The sequence below is a fragment of the Thermobia domestica genome, chromosome 5 (assembly GCF_964235325.1).
Source record: "Thermobia domestica chromosome 5, izTheDome1.hap1.1, whole genome shotgun sequence".
NCBI classification, from domain to species: Eukaryota; Metazoa; Arthropoda; class Insecta; order Zygentoma; family Lepismatidae; genus Thermobia; species Thermobia domestica.
In genome coordinates, this window is record NC_137458.1 from 165,562,437 (window position 1) to 165,581,295 (window position 18,859).

Sequence of the window (18,859 nt, forward strand, 5' to 3'; positions counted from 1 at the left end):
AATAATAACTAAGTGTTCTTATGGTAGCAGACATAATAGAGTAAAACTACGAAAATTTAGAACGGAAGTCTTGATAATCGTAGGTATAGAAATCCATCTTTTTCATTCTTTATTGTTCATTTCTCGAAAATAATAGTTGTTCCAATAACTTTAATGTTAACTTTGACTTGCAGTCTTTATCCACAGTTCTATTAATGTAATTTAAAAAAACAGTAATAAACTCCGTTACGAAGTAGAAAATAATACGTTGTTCTGTAATCGTTCAATGCATCAGTAATCGAATGTTATTCATAATCAAATTGGCCATTGCAATAAAGAGAAAAGTGTCTCACAAGAGAATATTACGTAGTGATAGTTCAATTGAGATTTTCTGAGATAATTGAGCGATTCCTTTTAAAAAACAGTTTCAAGATATTATATATATATATATATATATATATATATATATATATATGTAATGAAATTTTGTAAATCAATAATACTTTGATTTTTGTTATGCTATTATACATTCAGATTTTTAATGGTCGTGTATGTTCGTAACTACTATAACTGTGAACAACCGAGATGTTACGTTCCACAGTGTTTTTTTTTTAGAAGAAGTTGCTCAATAATCCAAAAAAAACTGTACACATTTGTCATACCATAATATTCCCTTGTCAGATAGTATGTTTACAAGGTTAGTTAAAAATAATATGTCTACAACATTACACGCTTTTCTCGCCTCGTGATACCATATAATGGTAGTGATTTTTTTTTCTTTTTTCTGGTGGCTTAGTGGTAGAGCGTTCACCTCTGGTGTATGGGATCCGTGGTTCAATTCCAGTTCGCGCCAAGAGAACTTTGTGGTGAACAAACATCGTGTGCGTGGTTTTCTCGGGGTTCTCCCGTTTCCTCCCACTTTCTTCATTTCACCATTTCGTTCCTTGTCTATCATCATCGTCTCCTTTAGCCTAGCCAGCATAACCATGGGACGTAAAACTTAAAAGATTTTATGTCATTTCATTTTGAGAATACAAATTCGTCTTCAGTGTCTATTTTGTAACCGTGGTTCAAGAATAATGATGAGATACTTAGTATTTAAGATTAGTCCTACGAAGTGGAATCATAAGTTGAAATTTCTGGTTAGATTGAAAATATCCATTGATTTCGAATGTATCCAAATAATAATGGAAAATAAGTTAAGTTAAATGTCATTGTTACTCCAGTGTGTTAAATATGAGTTTCAGAAACAACTAATTAAAACATTTGGCTTTGTCATAATAAATTAGTGGAAAGGAAAAAAAACAACGTATTGTTGTAATATAGTACGTAGAAACAATAGTGTAATATCAGCGGCTCTAGATTTTCATAAATTACCATTTAGATTTTGTGTAATAATATAATTATGTAGTTTTAAAAGCGTCGAGAACAGATGGAATGTAAAAGTTAAAAAATAATATGAAACAAATTGCTTAATATTATACAGTATTTTGTGCCTTCGTAAAGTGCACGGAAATGTTAAAATTTTCATATTGATCAATATACTGAGACGGAATGTGACAAGAGATTCGTATTCTTTCACTGAAGTCATAATACTTTTAAGGTTATTTGTAAAAGATTTTCATGAAGAATAAGTCCTTGTTCAGTCATTGTCAAAAGGTAACTATTCATTTATTTTATTTTATTTTATTTTTTTTTTTTTTTTAATCCTTAGTATGTTTGTCATATCGTAGGTAATATTCAAGGCCTGTTCAATAAAGACCGGTTTGGTTAAACTGGTCGAAACATTCGTTGTAGCAGATTGCAACTAATAGTGTCATTTAGCGGAGTCTTCTATCATCCATATACTTTTTTTGGCGTGTCACACTAGCTTGATTAGTCTTCGAGATACGGGAGTTTTGAATGAGGACTTGTATACGGTAGTGTCGGATGTGAATGAAGAGTGTGTTCCGCATGAGCAGACAATGAACAGAAAGAGTTTTACTTAGAAGTTCTCAGGTGTAAGGCCCTCTGCACACTGGCGACAAAACAGTTGCGCAACTACGTAGGTAACCTCGAAAGTCATTGCAACTATCTCTCTTAATGAAAATGGAAACGAAGCAAAAAATTCTGAAATATGCAAATAGAATGTTAGTACATATCGAAGTGTTACTTGTAGGAAATGTTTCACATGTGTATTTCACGCAATGACTTTTTTCAGTTTTAGTATTAGACTGAAATTTCAAGGTGGTAAGTGTGGTAAATGTGGTGGATTCTCAAGTACTTCCATCCTTATCACGTGAGAAGATACCGCACACTCTACTGCCGTAACACATATGATATGAACGATTCGTTGTACTCACTTTTCTCGTGCTATATTCTGATAGATTTATGCATTTTCATTCAACTTCCTATATGTAACGCTTATATATGTACTAACCTTTCATTTGCACATAACATAATTTCTTGCTTTGTTTCCATTTTGCGGTAACCCTCATATTTCGCGTCGTCTCCTACACTCAGCAACTTTACGGAAATAAAACAGCAGCAGAAAAAATTGCCTTGCATTTAACCTCACATTTCGGTGGGATATTGGACACACACGAAAAAGAAGCAAAATACGTACTTGGTACTGTTATGTCGTTATTTAAAATAATAATAATAATAATAAACGAAGGAATAATGATGAAAACCACATTTTCATCCTTCTAAGATACCAGCTTTTTAAAGTTTTAAACGCTGGGCCTGTATCTCGTCTACTATCATTCTAGGGATGGTTAGTAAATTTCAAATCCCGTGAGATTTGGATACCCAGTTCCAGAACCGAGATTCTCTAATATTTCGGGATCCTCTTCTGGTCATTCCTAATTCAATCCCGATACACGGTATATTTCTATCACGGAGTGTTGTGGCTAGAAGTGTAGGATTTCCTGCAGTTTTCAAGTTTGAAGCAGATATTGGTATCACTGCCAAATCCTAATTGTTACCGTTCTTATCCAGCAAGAAATTGGACTTTCAGCAAATGCTAAAGCATTAATTGTTCTTCGATCTTGCGTGCGTTTTACTTGAGACTCAAAATTTTTCTGTGCCAAATGAATATACTGTACGTTCAGAAAATTCGTGCTGTCCTCTGCCAATTGACGCTCTAAAATAAAAATCGTTGAAAAAGCCTTCCACGTTCTGCCTGCGTATTTTTCGCTTTTTAAAAGCAACAATTTCTATACTGTACAGTTGATTTCTTGCCATAGTTGTAATGGAAACAAAACTAAGAATGAGAGTTTTATTTGTATTTCTCGTAGTTGTATGAAATCAGTCAATAAAAATAGTAGGGTATAGTTCGACAGTCAATAGTGTAATTATCGAATGAATAATGTACGCAGTAGCGTCATTTTTGATTTTGCTAGGAGGGGGACAACATTGAGAGTTTAAGGTTTTTCATTAATACATTAATATACAGTTTATTAAAAAGCATGTACATATTTCTCACTCAGAAGGAGGTAACTACCCTCTTGTCCTCTCTAAATGACCCCCCTGAATGTGCCTACTTCTTTTTATTTTATTTTACTATTATTATTATTATTTATTTATTTTAGTTTCGTACAACAGCAAAACACACTTTCTCACACAAATGTACATCAGAATATTCGTGTAAACATTTTTATACGATATTGGACGTTTGTCTATTTTTTCAATTAGTTTTTCATTATCTTCATCATTAATTAAAAATGCAGGTTTCCGTCACACACTTTTTTTTTTAACTCCCTGCACATAGAGCGCTAAGCAGCTTTTGTCACCGGAGTGCGGGCTGCCATTTGCTGCCATGTATTTTGAACTATTGCACAACTTTTTCGTCTCCGAACTGTTTCTCTGCTGAGAGACACCTCGGTGGCCGCAGTATTCATGCATAGCCATGACGACAAAGCAGTTGCACGACAAAATGTTTCCGGTGTGCTATAGGCCTCAGTAAGATGCGACGCGTAGAAAGAGACCTTCCTTGTAGTAGAGCTAAAGCTGGACTGCTGCATCATGATAATCCTAACTCATTCTCCTGCCTTAATTCGTAATTTCTTCCCCAAAATACTTGTCGTTCCTCACCTACCCTACTGACCCGATCATGCTCCAGCACATGTTTGTCTTTCAGAAATTCGAGAAAGGGTGATCAGACAATTACGGACGATTCCAATAAACGGTTCCAGTCGTGGAAAAGGCGTTAGCAGTCATCTTGTTAGTAAAGGAAACAGTTGATTAAACTGCTATATATATATATATATATATATATATATATATACCAATTCGAACTTTTATTGAATGAATGTTCTAATAGTTGCATTAAAAGACTGAGAAGTTGCGGATGCCCAAGTTCTTTTTAGTATAGTTGTACAGTCGAGTATATTACGTGTTATTAAAATAAAATTGTTCGAACCATTTTTATGTGCAATACTACCTGAAAAGTACCTTGAACTTTCAGTTTATTGTCTACCTTTACCTTTAGTTCTTCCTCTTTGATATATGCAAGATGACATTTAAAAAAATGATGAATTAATATTATATTATATTAATTGTATTATATTTTCGTTTTTCATGAACTTTCTGTTCTTTAAATTTGTAATATCGAGTCTTCTCTTGGTCGTTCTGTAAATATTAAATATATATTTCGAAGTAACGTGTAACCATTTGTATCATATATTTTGTTAATACTTCGAAATACATATAAATACGGATTTTAATAATATGAAACAGTTCGTCAGTAGGATGTAATGTATACTCGTTTTGTAGTAAATTGTATTTGCAATGTAATACGAAAAGACAAGAAGTAATTTTATGTAAAAAGTAACTCTAGTGAATTATGTGATGAGCTATGTGATTATGGTATATATATGTAATATATCTATGTTATTGTATATACTTTACTATAATCTGTACTCCATATTAAATGTATCGCGCTTTTTGTGTACATTGTTTGTGTCAGTACTTCACTTCCTTGCCATTGTATTAGTCTAATGTTATTTTTCTGGTTGACTTAGTCCCGTCCAGCCCATCTGATTAAGAATATTCGGTTCTAAGATGAAGTTAAACAGATATTTAGCTAGATATTGAGAAGACATGAGAAATATCTGTGCTACATTCTCAGGGTGCAAATTTGTTAACCCATGCAATCTCATTGTTTGGATAATGAATGGACTGAATGCTAAATCAGCTGTTTTTCTCGAATTTCAGATACTACATCATGCTTTTAGACTTCCAAATTATATGATATATGAGTATGGGAAGTCTCGATTTGCCTGTCCGTTTGTTTATCAACAGGCACAAAGGAAAAACAGTAAAAGAAAGCGAGAAATATTTTTCGATATGAACATTTCAAGAATAGTTTCCATGTCCCTTCTCTGTATTAAGAGCAGGAAGGCTATCTCTCAACATTGAATCCTCATAAAAACAAAAACGGTCAATGGTAGCAAGAGATGAATTTTTGATATGGATTCAGTGCCCCAAAAATAATTTCTGACTCCTTCCTCATCTCACACTCTTTATACAAGAACTGAAAGATTATATTTAGAAATCTACCGTAATTTCCAAATGTAAAACGAAACATTATCCTTTCCCCTTTCTGTTTATTATAACACACATACACTTCTTATAATATCAGTATTATATTTGCATCATAACTATAATTTCCTTAAAAGAATTTGAACTGAACAGACCCGAATCATAAAAACTAACATGAGCCTTAAAATTAATATTCCAGTTCTACGAGGCAAGTGCTAAATGGAACCTTTTATCTGTGTCATATCCTTTTCATTTTCTGTATTGTTTACCTTTCGGTATTCCGCAGACAATCACTAGTGAAAATGAATAAATAATGTAAAGTAGCAAGAAGAATGTTGTTAAGAATAAAATATCAATAATCAGCTTAGGAATATATGCTCATTGGTTGATACAGAATGGAATTTTTCGTGTAAAACTTAATTCATATTCACATGATTATCTAAAATGAATCTGAGGGGGAAAACAGTATCTTTAAGCATTTTCCAATATTGAAAGAATCACATTGCCCTTTTATCTCATAAATCAAATAAGAATTATGCTTCAGGGTTGACTATTAACCCTTTGTGGTCTTTTTAGTTTGTCTGAACAGGTCTCAATTTATTGCTAAAGTTACAGTGTTCAGTATTCAGTTCCTTACAGGTTATGAACATGATAAAGGTTCTTATCATTCTGTCATAAAAGGCATATCCAATGTGATGTGTCGGACTGGAATTAGCAAAACTAAAGGGTCTAGTCTCACTCGACAAAGGGTCGCAAAAGAGCTGAAATGTGTTGTCATTTGCAAAGGTCATATAATGGAATTTTCGTTTCATTGACTTACTAGTTTAATGAGTGAAATTACGGATGAACGTAAGAATTCTACCTTCAGGTTTGTAATAAATTAATTCATTAACTAACCTTGCCTCTCATTTTCGCTTTTCCAAAAGTTAGGAAACGAGGAACTGTTATTATGCTATGAAAGAAATCATAGCTTAAGAATGCCAAAGATGGCTGTTCAGTGCTTTTTTTTTTATTATTATTATTATTTTTTTTTTTTAAGTACTGATAACTGTTCTTATTAAGAAATCATAATCCAAACTGTAAAACGAGTTTTTACTTTGTCATCGAATGCTTTATTTAGACAGTAAAAATAATTGAACTAAAAAAAGCATGTAGAACATCTACATTATATGTAGGTCTCTGAAAACTTCGATGCCTAACTCGTTAGACTCTGCATCGTTGATAAGTTTTGACGCTTATACAAAAATATGTTTCTGTGTAGTAGAAATGAAATGAGACCTTGCATGTTTACTGTACGCGAAACCTGGTATCACGTGACTGATGGCTCAGTAAAATGCATGATGGAATAATTCCATTTACGTGAATAAGATTATTCAAGTATTTCTGAACATAATACGTGTTTTAGACATATGAAAAGAGGTGTCTTGCATTTATGGAAACCAACTAAACAAATGTCAAAGAAACGAAAGTACTCAAGCATTTAACATCAAATTAAGACAATATTTCGTTGTACATATTTTATCTTTCATTGGGACAGAAAGGGACAGACTTCTGGACTGAAAGAAGTCATTGAAGAGGTCATGTATACGAGGGTAGTCCCAAAAGTGCCAACCTTCTGAAGCTGAAGTTTGAAGACGTTACGTTGTTTAGTATTTATTTGATAGCCATCAATGATGAACACTCTCAGTGAATTTGTAAACATGAAAAAATGGGTCATCGTTATGTGATAGAATACATTCACTTGAAAGGTCTCCGTCCAATCAATATCAAAGCCGAGCTGCTACTCTGGAGGAGTCTGCTTCTTCGATTATAGCAGTAAATATTGGGTGGTAGAGTTTAAACGAGCTCCTTCGAGCTGCAAAGTTAAACATCACAGTGATCAACCAAATGACGTGACTACCTCAGATATGGTGAAGAAAATCCAGAAAATGGTATTGGATGACCGTACACTGAAATTGCTCCAGCTAGCAGACATGGTAGGCATTTCAAAAAGTCTTGTACATCGCATCTGGACTGAAAATGTGGACGAGAAAGCTGTGCACAAGATGTGTGTCACTTTTGCTCACGATGGAACAAAACCGGCGTCGTGAGGATGTTTCAGTCGAGTATTCGGCGATGTTTCACAGCAGTATAGCTGAGTTTTTGCTTTTATTCATAACCATGGATGAAACATGGATTCATAACTTCACACCTGAGACGAAAAAATGTATTAAAAGGGAAGAATCGCCTTCAAAGAAAGAGAAGAAAGACAGTTCCATCTGCTGGCAAGGTCATGGCGTCAGTCTTGGGATGCTTGTTTGATAATTTTCATTGATTATCTTGCCTCATTTGGCGAAAAAGAAAGTGTTGTTTCGTGAAGACAATGCACCAATTCACACACATGTTATCACGATTGCCAAACCCAATGAATGAATGTTCGAATTACTTTCTCACGCGTCGTATTAGCCAGATTGAGCCCCTTCGGATTATTTTATCTTTTCAAACTTGAAAAAAATGGCTCGGTGGGAAAAGATTTGCCAACAATGAAGAGGTGGAGTCTGAATGGCTACTTTGAAGGGCTGGACGGTTCTTACTATAAACAGGATATTAAACATCACTGGAGAAAGTGTTTCGAGCTGAAAGGAGATTATGTTAAGATTTTTTTTTTCTTGATCGGGGATTTTTGGGATTACCATCGTACACCAATACTTGGCAGGATTCTGTAAACGAGAATTTATAGTTATGGAGACGACTTAAATAAAATATACAAAGCTTTAAATTAATGCGGTCATTATGCCATTATATTTTTGGAGTAATATTATGTTTACTTTGATGTCATTGAGACAAAAGTAGAGCCGTTACATGGACAATAAGTAGAACTGCATTTAATTTGATAGATTTAGGTGTGAAATGGTCTTTTAAATACTTAACTTGAGCACACAAAATTCGGAAGACCTCTTGTTAAAGTATAGTAAAGTATCCTTGTATAGCCTGTAAGGAAATATATTTCAAACAATTATGACTATCTTCCAGTAAAGCAAGACGTGCTAAACATGAAGTAGTTATGAACGGAAGTTTCTGGTGGTTGTGTTTTTATGGTTCTCTTCCTTTTTGTAACTTAGCCTTAACTTAAAGGAGTAATTGTATTATTACTATTATTATTATTTCCGTAGTTATCTATGAAACTGAGGAGAAAGTTTCTCGTTGTTGTTTGTTCACCATAAATTTGAGAACGAAACTACACTTATACTTAGTCCAGTCCAGTTTAAGCAACCAAGGAAAAGTATTTTCACACTAAGAGAATGCAATAAATCTAATAGAACGAGTTTACAGAATTGTTATCCATCTTCGCTTATCCAACGTGCACAGTCGTTTTTAGTCGAATACGAGGGCTGTTTGCCATGAAGTGACAAAATATCTGGACGGCCAGTTTGGCAAAATACGGACATGACTTACTGCAAATGTAATCCCTCACTGTAATCTATTTCTGCAATAATATGTTTCCAGAGCCCAGACAGGCATTGCTTGTCGTTGAATGCATGAGTTTGTTACAAGCACAGTATGAAAGAAATTATGCTGGGAATGTCACATAAGCCTTTCCCTCGTAGTGATTTTTAATTTTGGTAATAAATCGTAGCTACAAGAACTCATATATCTGCTGTAATACCTCTCATCCTTCGCTTCTGTAGTACGTTCTGCGCGCCATGTTATTTGGAATTTAGAATACTGATTTTCGTGATTGCAGGAAATGTGGTATTTTTCGTTTAACGCAGGGTGTGTAGATGACGTTACAGCTAATGAGTGAAATATTGCTTCACATTTGGGACTTTGTTAACATCTTCACTGTCTTCACATTTAGGATTTTTTATTTTATATTTAAATTATTTATTTATTATTGTAAATAGCTGTCGCTATTCATTGCATTGTAATTTCCATTCAAATTCTTAGGTTCTATCCCCCTTTTTTTTTCAGTTTCAGCAATGCGAGAAAGAAATGCTTCACCTTCCTTTTCATAACGAATCAGGTGAATTCGTGCACATTCCTGGTCTCTGACACTTTTGATACTCAGTAAGGTTATGTGGCACGCATTTCGCCAATACTTATGCATACCAAATCCTTCGTTAATATCTGATATACAGCTAATTGTGAAGTGTACGTTACAACCCTTAATCCTTCTCACGTCCTTCGGCAGTCATTTCCCAGCACCGTGTGAAGTGCATCCAGGTGATGTGAGCCAATTGCGGTACGAGGGTGTCCTCCACCATGTTATTTTGGGGCTGATTCACCATGAAAGTCCTTAACCATGTAAACACTGTGCGGTATCGTACAACTGAGTTACTACCAACTTTCTGCAGTCCCTTATGTGCGGTCCATTTCTTTCATATTCGACGTGAAACTTTATGGATACTCGTTGTTCATGTCGTCTAAATATTATTTTAAGCGATTAAGCTCACACAACACACTTTAACTGCATCTGTTTCATTATTATGAAATAAGAAACTGCAACCAACATGCAAGCTCTTTCACAGAACTCTGTAGAATATTACTCGTTGGTTATTTGCCAAAGAATCACAACACAAACCTATTCCTAAGAAAAACTGACCACCTTCACCTATAGGTAGGCGTTGAATAGCAGAATGCAGACATAAGTCTGTTTCACCCACTTCCTTGGTATTAAAAGCGAAGTAAAGTTGTATTTGTTGGTTAGAAGATATGCTATTTGACCATTTCCGGTTGAAATTGAAAAAAGAGGAGTCTTTCCAACTTGTTAGGAGGTATGTGTGATGTTAATTCCATGTACTTTGTTATCATAGTATTGTAAGTGTTATAAGTGAAGATTGGAAAATTAAATTCTTAATGTGTTCTATATCAACTGAAAATACGATAATATACAATGTTATGCTATATCGTGAAATTGTGTAGAAAACAGTTAATAGAAATAATAATCTCATACTGTCTTTCATAGAACGTAAAGAAATGGTTTAAGCAAATACTTGCGTATTACTCTTATGTTTCGTTTAGCATCATATATTTTTTATTAGACTTGTAAAAGCATTGTTGAAAATCGAAACTGAGCTCGCACTTCACCAAAAGTGAAAATACTTTCTATTTGTGTGTTAGTACATTGTAGTTGTAGGTTTTTAAGAGTAAACAGTATATTACATAAATTAGTTTATTTCGCCTCAGTTTAAAATATGTAAATCACAATTCAAAATATTTTAAGTATCAAAAACTATTTTGCTTTGTTTCTCTTCTAGAGACTTTTAAATTTCATTGAAATGTGTCATGATCATTATATGGTCTCAAAAGAAAAAGAAATGAAGATTTAACAATAAGGAATAAGTCATTTTTAAAATCTGGTAGGAGAATCACTTTCTTGCTAGTATAATTTTATATGGGAATCTTTGTGTACTAAAATCAGCTTCCACCAGGATGAATTTCAGTTAGACCACTGTATTCGTCGTTTCATACTTTGAGCTTCCCTTTCATTCACTCCTGGTTCTTTATAAATATTGTCTTTCCTCAACTCGTGCCCGTGTACCACCTAGATCTATTGCAATTTTCTGAAGTTTGTATTACATACACATACATAATGCCTTAAAGTAAAACATAAGAAACATTTCCGCCAATTCATTGTAATCCACAACAGTTTAGACATTTAACTCAACTTACAATAGAACACTGCTTCGATTGAAGATTAGTGTTGTGATATTTGTAATAGCTAAAACTAACCTCCTTTTTACATAGTCTCCATGACGTGCAGTACACATACTCCAGCGCTTTGGAAGTGCGTTGATATCTCGTCTGAAAAATGTTTTGTGTATAACTGTAGTTATTTGTGCACCGTAGTTTTCTTCTTTTTGAGGGATCCAAAAATATAGAAGTCACTGGGGACGAGATTTGGAGAATAGGGCGGGTGTGGTGAGACACTTAAATTTGATATTCTGGATTGTGGACACAGTTTAACGCATGAAGTTGGCCATTGTCACGAAGCAGCAAAACAAGTGAAGTCAGAAGTCCTCGTCCTTTACTCCCGAGTTCAGGACAAAGGTGATTTTGGATCAGATCTGCGTTCGAAACTGTGGCCACTGCTTCGCATGTAAAAGTCAAAAATTATCCCATTTCCATCCAAGAAGAGAGAGAGAGCATGACTCTCCCTGCTTATAGTTGGGTGCGGATTTTTTTGTGTTGTAGTGACGAGCATTCTTTCCTCGCTATTCGCTTCAGGTTTGTAATGTTGGAGACAGATTTCGTCTCTTAAAACAATTCTGTTCAGAAACCATCACCTTTGACCTAAAAACGGTGCAAAAATTTCTCACAGGCATCAGCACCATGGTCTTTCAATTCAGCACTGAATTGGAGTGGCACTCATTTGGGGACACTCCGTTGGAGTACATTATGGACAGTAGTATGTCCTGAACCTATATTAATATCCAAATTCATGGTTGTTAGCTTCACACTAACGCCTGTTGTCCTTCACAAGCTCTTTGACTGCGGCGATTTTTCATTCATCATCACTTGGTGTATGTGACATCGTCACAGGGTGTCTTTCAGAGAAGTTACGACATTTTTTAAGTTTCTACACCACTCGTAGACTTGCTGCAGAAACATACAAGAGTCACCGTACTGCACGTTTATCCTGCGATGAATTCAATTGGTTTAGCAGCTTGTCTACTCAAAAAACACATACTGCTATAAAGCAATGCATGTCGCCAGTGGAACTACCATCTTTTGCACTGACACTGCTTTCTTGTTCAGTGCTCCTTCATGATGTTGCCACAAACCAGTCATTCTTCCAATTTCTGTCAACTTACAGATCAGTCTATAGCGTTCCGGTATTTTGTTGCACTTTTTCATTTGAATCTCCTCGTATATATGTATATGTTACTATATGCCTGGCTTAGGACCTCTATAATAACTCTACTAACTCTAGGGACCTTCACCATCAAAACCCAAATCAAAGGTATCTGTCAACAGCGCAGAGACTTAACTTGATATCTCTTTTACGTATGTTATCTCCGTTAGTATGTTTCGGCCTCTCAAAATTTCATTGCCTCGATAACATATCCAGTTATGCAGCACTTGTTTTGAAATTTTGCTGTGCGTTCTTATACATCAAAGTTGTGAAATTCGTAGCTTATTGTCTTTTCCAAATCATTAATCAGGTGTCTGTCCGTTACTCTTTGTACTCGAGGAAAGTTTAATCCTACTGAATCACTCGCAAGAGCAAGCGTGCTATGCATAATGCTAAAGAGTCCGAACTTCATTTCTCCTTTAGGCACATTCCATATCAAAATATTGGCCTAGAGCAGATAATATATGAATATTTCATAAAAATATTTAGAGGTGTAATTAAAAACTAAAATAATATTGACTTATTAAATGTTGAAATAATTCTGTCTATACGCTTGTCTTATTGCTTGAGATTCATTGATAGTTGTTTGAATATTAATTAAATAATAAAGAATGTTTATTACTCCATTTCCTTTGTTCATATTCCCATTTGAATGGTTGAAGTAATGAATAACAATATACTCTCTGTTAAAGCACATGTAAGAAACCATTTATAAATGAACGACAGTGACTACGAGATCTGCAACAGAAGAAACGGAACTGAATTTAACATTTTTTAAAAATATATGGTTTCAGCAATTAGTTTCTTATACAGCATTATTTGTCAGCTATTCCTGGTTAATGTTTCAACTAGCTAATTCCAGTCAGGCGACAGTGAGGTCCCTTCATAGTAACATCATTGTCCCAAATTATGTTGGATTTGTATGTCCAGAACACATGTGCTCGAATGGCACTGACGGTTTTCGAAGGCAAGGGAAAGCTTTCGAGAAGAATGACCGTACCGTTTAGTTCAGTATATGAACCATTGGATATCTTCAACGTGTGTGATACGGTCAGGAACAATGAAGTGTTTGTCTTGTTGCTGAAATGGTTGCAAGGTCGGAGTCATGAGTAGATTCCACGAAGAAAATAATTAACTTAACCGAGAGGTTAGAACAACAACAGTTTTGGAGATAAGGGTGGATCTTGCATCATTGTCATAATACTTTTTTCGTAAGCACTTGTTGTCCAATGAAAATTAATCAGTGCTTGAATTAACGCCGTGTTTATCTGATCTCGTTCCTTGAGACTTCCTTTTTCCCAAAACCTGTATCTACTCTTCAGGGAATCCGTTTCACATCGGCAGGAAATGGAAAAGTTTATAAAAGATGATATGATGATCTAACATTATTTTCAGCAGTGGTACAGTGGTGCGGGAATGTAGAAACTGATAACACCAGCAAAATATAGTTACTGTATAGTATGATGCATACGTTCATGTCCTTCATTAACAAATGAAGAAGTGAACGTTGTCAGAATCCCCCATTTGTGTATTTAAAAAAAAAAGATCAGCAATACCAAGTTTTCAAACAAAGCGATTATCTACCTAATAAATCAAACGCAAGAGTGCAGGCAAGTAATTATATACAGTGTGCCCTGAACACTCCTTGTTTTGAAGTATGTATAAAATCAATTTTTTTTAGTATTCTTTTACTTTGTAGATACAGTATCATCATATTTCAAGTGATCCTGACGTGTTACCCGGCAAACATTGATGCGTTGATCGAACTTGGATCACTCTCCGAAGCAGATCTAGCGTAATGGAGTTGAGTACTTCAGTTATGCGTTCCTGCAGATCAGCCATAGTTTGGGGTAGTGTAGACATATACACTTTGTCATACCCCGAAAGGAAAACGTGACAAAGAGTAATGTCTGGTCCAGTAAGATCAAACCATCTGTTCGTTGGGAAGGTTATCATTGAGAAATTTACGGACATCACAGTGCCAGTGAAGTAGTGCCCCATCTTGTTGAAGAAGGTGGTTAGTTATTTACCTCCTCAACCAGTTACGTGACATACCCAATTAACTTTAGCCAGTTACTATGATATTATCGAAAATTATGGGTTATACACTTTCCGTTCTGGTGTGACACAAAGCACGTTACGTTTAGAGTGTCACGTTTAACTTTCAGTGTGGCATGGGATTCTCACTGTCCTATATCCGCAAATGGTGCACTTTCTTCATGTGGAATGTCGCCTCATCACTGAAAACGATCTTTAATATCAGGTTGTCTTAATTGTTGGACATTAGCACAGAATTCTCTTTGCATTATTGCCTGGTTTAATTTGTTCACCAGTTGCAGCATATAAGAATGGAAGTGCAAGCGATTGAGTAGGATCTTGCTAACTGTGCTTCCTGGGATTTGTAATTCTTGGCTAGCGCAGCGCGTTCACTTTTCCAGGCTGAGCAAAATGGTTTGTTTGATGCCATCAATAACTTGGTTTGAGGTTGGTGGTCGGCCTGAATGTTCCTTTCTCTGGTCACAGATGCATCCTTTCTCAACAAAATTGTTATACCTTTTGTTTTTATATGGGTTCACATTAAATTTACGTTTGAAAGCACGCTGTACCAACACGACACTTTTTTTTTGAATAAAATTGTAACATACACCTGCTACGTTGCTGTCGAGTGTGCACCAGTGCGCTGCGTTGATTTCACTGAGCTCTAGTGGTACAAGGATTCTTCAAATAAACAAAAACAAATGTTTTGAGTCAATGCATTCACTAACATTTTATATTACAACATACTCCAGTAAGTTCTGATTTCATAACAACTTCATATCAAGAAGTGGCCATCCTGTGTAAGACACTAAAAAGTTGAGGGATATTTCTCTTCGAGTAGTCGATGCTTAGTAAATTTTGCAGAGAACTTGACAGTTTTTACTTGTGTTACGACGTAAGGAACGAAACAAATAGATCCGGTTGTGAGAAAACTATATTAGATATGTATTGGGCTGAAACAGGGACGTTAAAACTGACAAACGATAGATGGAATTACCCAGATTTTACTTTTTATATTGTAAGAGTTTATAGCAAGAAAAGTATGGATTCTCCAAATATATATATATTTTTTTATATATACATAGATAAAACCATATTTTTATCAAATAACAACAAAATAGTGAGAAAGTGAGTCAGTCAGAAAGTGAGAAAGTGAGTTAGTTTAATAGACAGTGGTTTCACGACCTCAATTGCAAAAGGTACCATCTTCTCACTTCCTTAAGTTAGTCTTAAATTTACTTATTTATGAACACGAAAATGACTTTTATTAACTAATAAATTAATGCTGATATAGGAGAAGATAAGAGATTGTGCGAGCTTTTTCCGAACATGTAATAACAAATACTAAGAGATCGCCTAAGTGTCATTTTTTAATATGTTGTTGAATGGTAATATGCTGCTCAAACAAGGTCTATTCCTGGTGAACGCGTGATTTATGTTCGTTTTATCTTCGCCCATAATGTGGCTAAAATGTTTATCAAACTTACTTGAGAGAGCATGGGAGATAGAGTTTGGTGCATACCACATCATCTCCAATCCTTCCACACCATCATTGGGCTATACTGGTCTGTCACTCATAAAAAGGAAGGGGAAGGTTGCGTACTTTTACCTTTTCTATGCTACATGAAAGATGAACCTGTTCGAAGGCATAAAGTAAGACGTTTTAGGAATCAAACTACATGATATGTAATGTCCGTGTAACTCATTTTAATATCATCAAAGAAATGTTAGACAATGATATTTAATACTATTCATTTACCTTATTATTTCCCCTCAGAGTTCTTAATAGCCAAAGTTACAAAGATAAAATTTTTCGTGTTTGGGGACATGGGTTGTGCGCATACGAGTATTTTATTCCTGAATACACTATATATATATATATATATATATATATATATATATATATATATATATATATATATATATATATATATATATTAGTTTATATGCAATTGTTGGCAAGCAAAAAGTTAGCTAATCTTGTGTAAAAAACATAATATGTTTATACTACTGCAAACGAAAATACCAAAGTTACGTATATCGAACGAAAGAGGTAAGAACAATATTAACTACCGTATATACATTTTTAACATCTACTCCCATTATACCTTTCCAACTTGTGCAGTGTGCAAATAAATTCACAAAGGTGTCAATTACTGTTATTTATCTAACTCGTTAAGATTTTTGAGAAAAAGTCTTCTGGGCTCTATGTTCTTGTGGGTTTCATCTCTAGGTATAGCCAAGTTGATATTCATTCCCAGACATGTTATTCTTACATGGAGGTAATGTGTCACTGTTGTGAGCTGCCTTTTTGCTACTACTCCCTCAAAAATAGCAGTGAAGAACTAGAAAGGATATATACGGAGCGGGTGTGGACAAATTGTTAGCTAAACAGACAATTGAAACTCACTTTTGAAAACAAACTTTTATTTCTCTAAATCTAAGTGCATACAGAACTAGTTATTGATACAATATTGTACATCAGTTACTTGATATAACCTGTCCTTTGTCTACAGTTAAAGCTTCCAATTATTTTGGCAAATTTTCAATCAATGTTTTCTTTTTTCTTTTAAAAAAAAAAAGGTATGTTTTCTTTAAATGGTAAAGATGTGCTCTGTGAGTTTTTGTCATATGCCATTTAGTTTTGAGTTTGATGGTCTAGTCCTGGTATAATTAGCCCAGTGAAGCCGTTTCTTGTCATAGCTGTTATAAATTTTTGTTTATTATGGGACCGCCGTCTTGAAACTACCTTCAAATATCTGCCTCCACACACTCCTTGAAATTTTTGCGTCATGTTCATTCACGGCATGCCTTTGTTTTGTTGCGGTTAACTCCCTGTTCTGAAGCGTAAGAACCTCTGTCTAGCTCACTTTTGGCCACATTTTCTCCTCCACTGAACCTAGATGTCCTTTAGTTCTTTCAGTTTCTCGCAACATGATTAAACACTATATATTTATCTCCAAAATTTTGCTAATTTCAGTCTTGATTTTATTTGCAGATATAAGCATTTCGTCAACTTCGTTTTGAAGAAAAATCAGTTTTTACCTTTTCCGTTTTCACAAGTTTTGGTCGTGTCCAATTGTTAAGCCACTGCGACCTGCTTCCATATCTTTGCTGTTCTTAATTTCAGTAGTAACCCCTTTCCAGTCCTCATTTAAGCGATCTTCAACTGAAAAACTTTTAACCGGTGATCAATGTTGTGTACTATGTGTACAGGAGACAAATCAAGCAAAAACGAAGTAACATAATTACTAGTGTGAATCTGCATAATTAAATATAAAAATGTATTTATTACATGATAATAACACTTTCGTTGTTTGAAATGAAGTAATTTCCTTTATGGCAACTAAAAACACATCTTAGAATCTCATGAAGTATAAACGAACAACAGACATCACAGAGATTACAGTTATATTCTAGAAGAAACTAATATGGTATGTTGTTCTGAAAAATCAATTTTGCCAACAATTTGTCCACGTCTGTGTATAGCAGCTGCAGCGTGCAATTTAAATCAGTCATAGTTATTTAGTTTGCTTAAAACCTTGCCATTTCAGTATTTGTAAACTTCCAAGTTAAAGTTGAATTATCCTGTACTTTCATTGACCAATTTGTTACACAAACAGTAGAAATTATTAGTAAACTTCAAGGAAAATACATCCATGGTTTATCACAATGATGGAACAGATTATCGTACTTTTTGTTTGTTTTTTTCTATATGTAGGCTGGTATAAGTTCTCTCCTTTCCTTTGAGTTAGAAAAAATGTAAGTTGCTTTTAAGCTGTATATCAGCATATTTGTTTGAACTTGGATTATTGAATATCTCAGAATCTGTTAAATGATAAACAATATGATAATTGACTATAGAAATATATTTGATTATATATATATATGCAATTTACAACTAAATACACAAATTTTGTCCCATTAAAGTGTTGTATTGGTAGTTTTTAATGTATATTGCATATCACTGTTCTGAAATGAAAAGTTAATACAAGATTAAATTGTGGAATAATATAGTAAATCCATTTTGTAAAATCCCAGTTGAAGCTTAAAAGAAATATTTATCATAGTTAACGTCAGGGTTTTACAACCAAATTTAGTATATCATGTCATCTGCTCTTCCTAAGTTGTGAGATAACCGATTGGTTAGCTAATGCAATTACGCAAAGTTTGTAACGACAAGCTTCCAGTAACGCATACACTACTTAAGATACGATGAATAATATAAGTTCATACGGTGGTAATTATATATAATACAATAAGTGGCAGAAATTAATTTGAGTAAATGGGGCATGGAGCACACGGGCTTAAGAAAGAATCAAGACATTTGGGAACTTGTCACTTTTAGTGAATTATTTTCACTGATTTTCCCACTATACTAACTTCAATGCGTGTGATGAATGATGCATGTAAGATTAAAATAATAATAATAATAATAATAATAATAATAATAATAATATGTGATCGGCAGATTTCATTATTGAG

General features: G+C 34.3%; 1 protein-coding gene across 16 annotated transcripts in view; it reads left to right on the top strand.

The window, feature by feature from the left end:
* The window catches only part of LOC145686241 (uncharacterized), a 180,593-nt gene that overhangs the window by 120,744 nt on the left and 40,990 nt on the right, over positions 1 to 18,859 (top strand). The gene's annotated exons all lie outside the window — the stretch shown is intronic.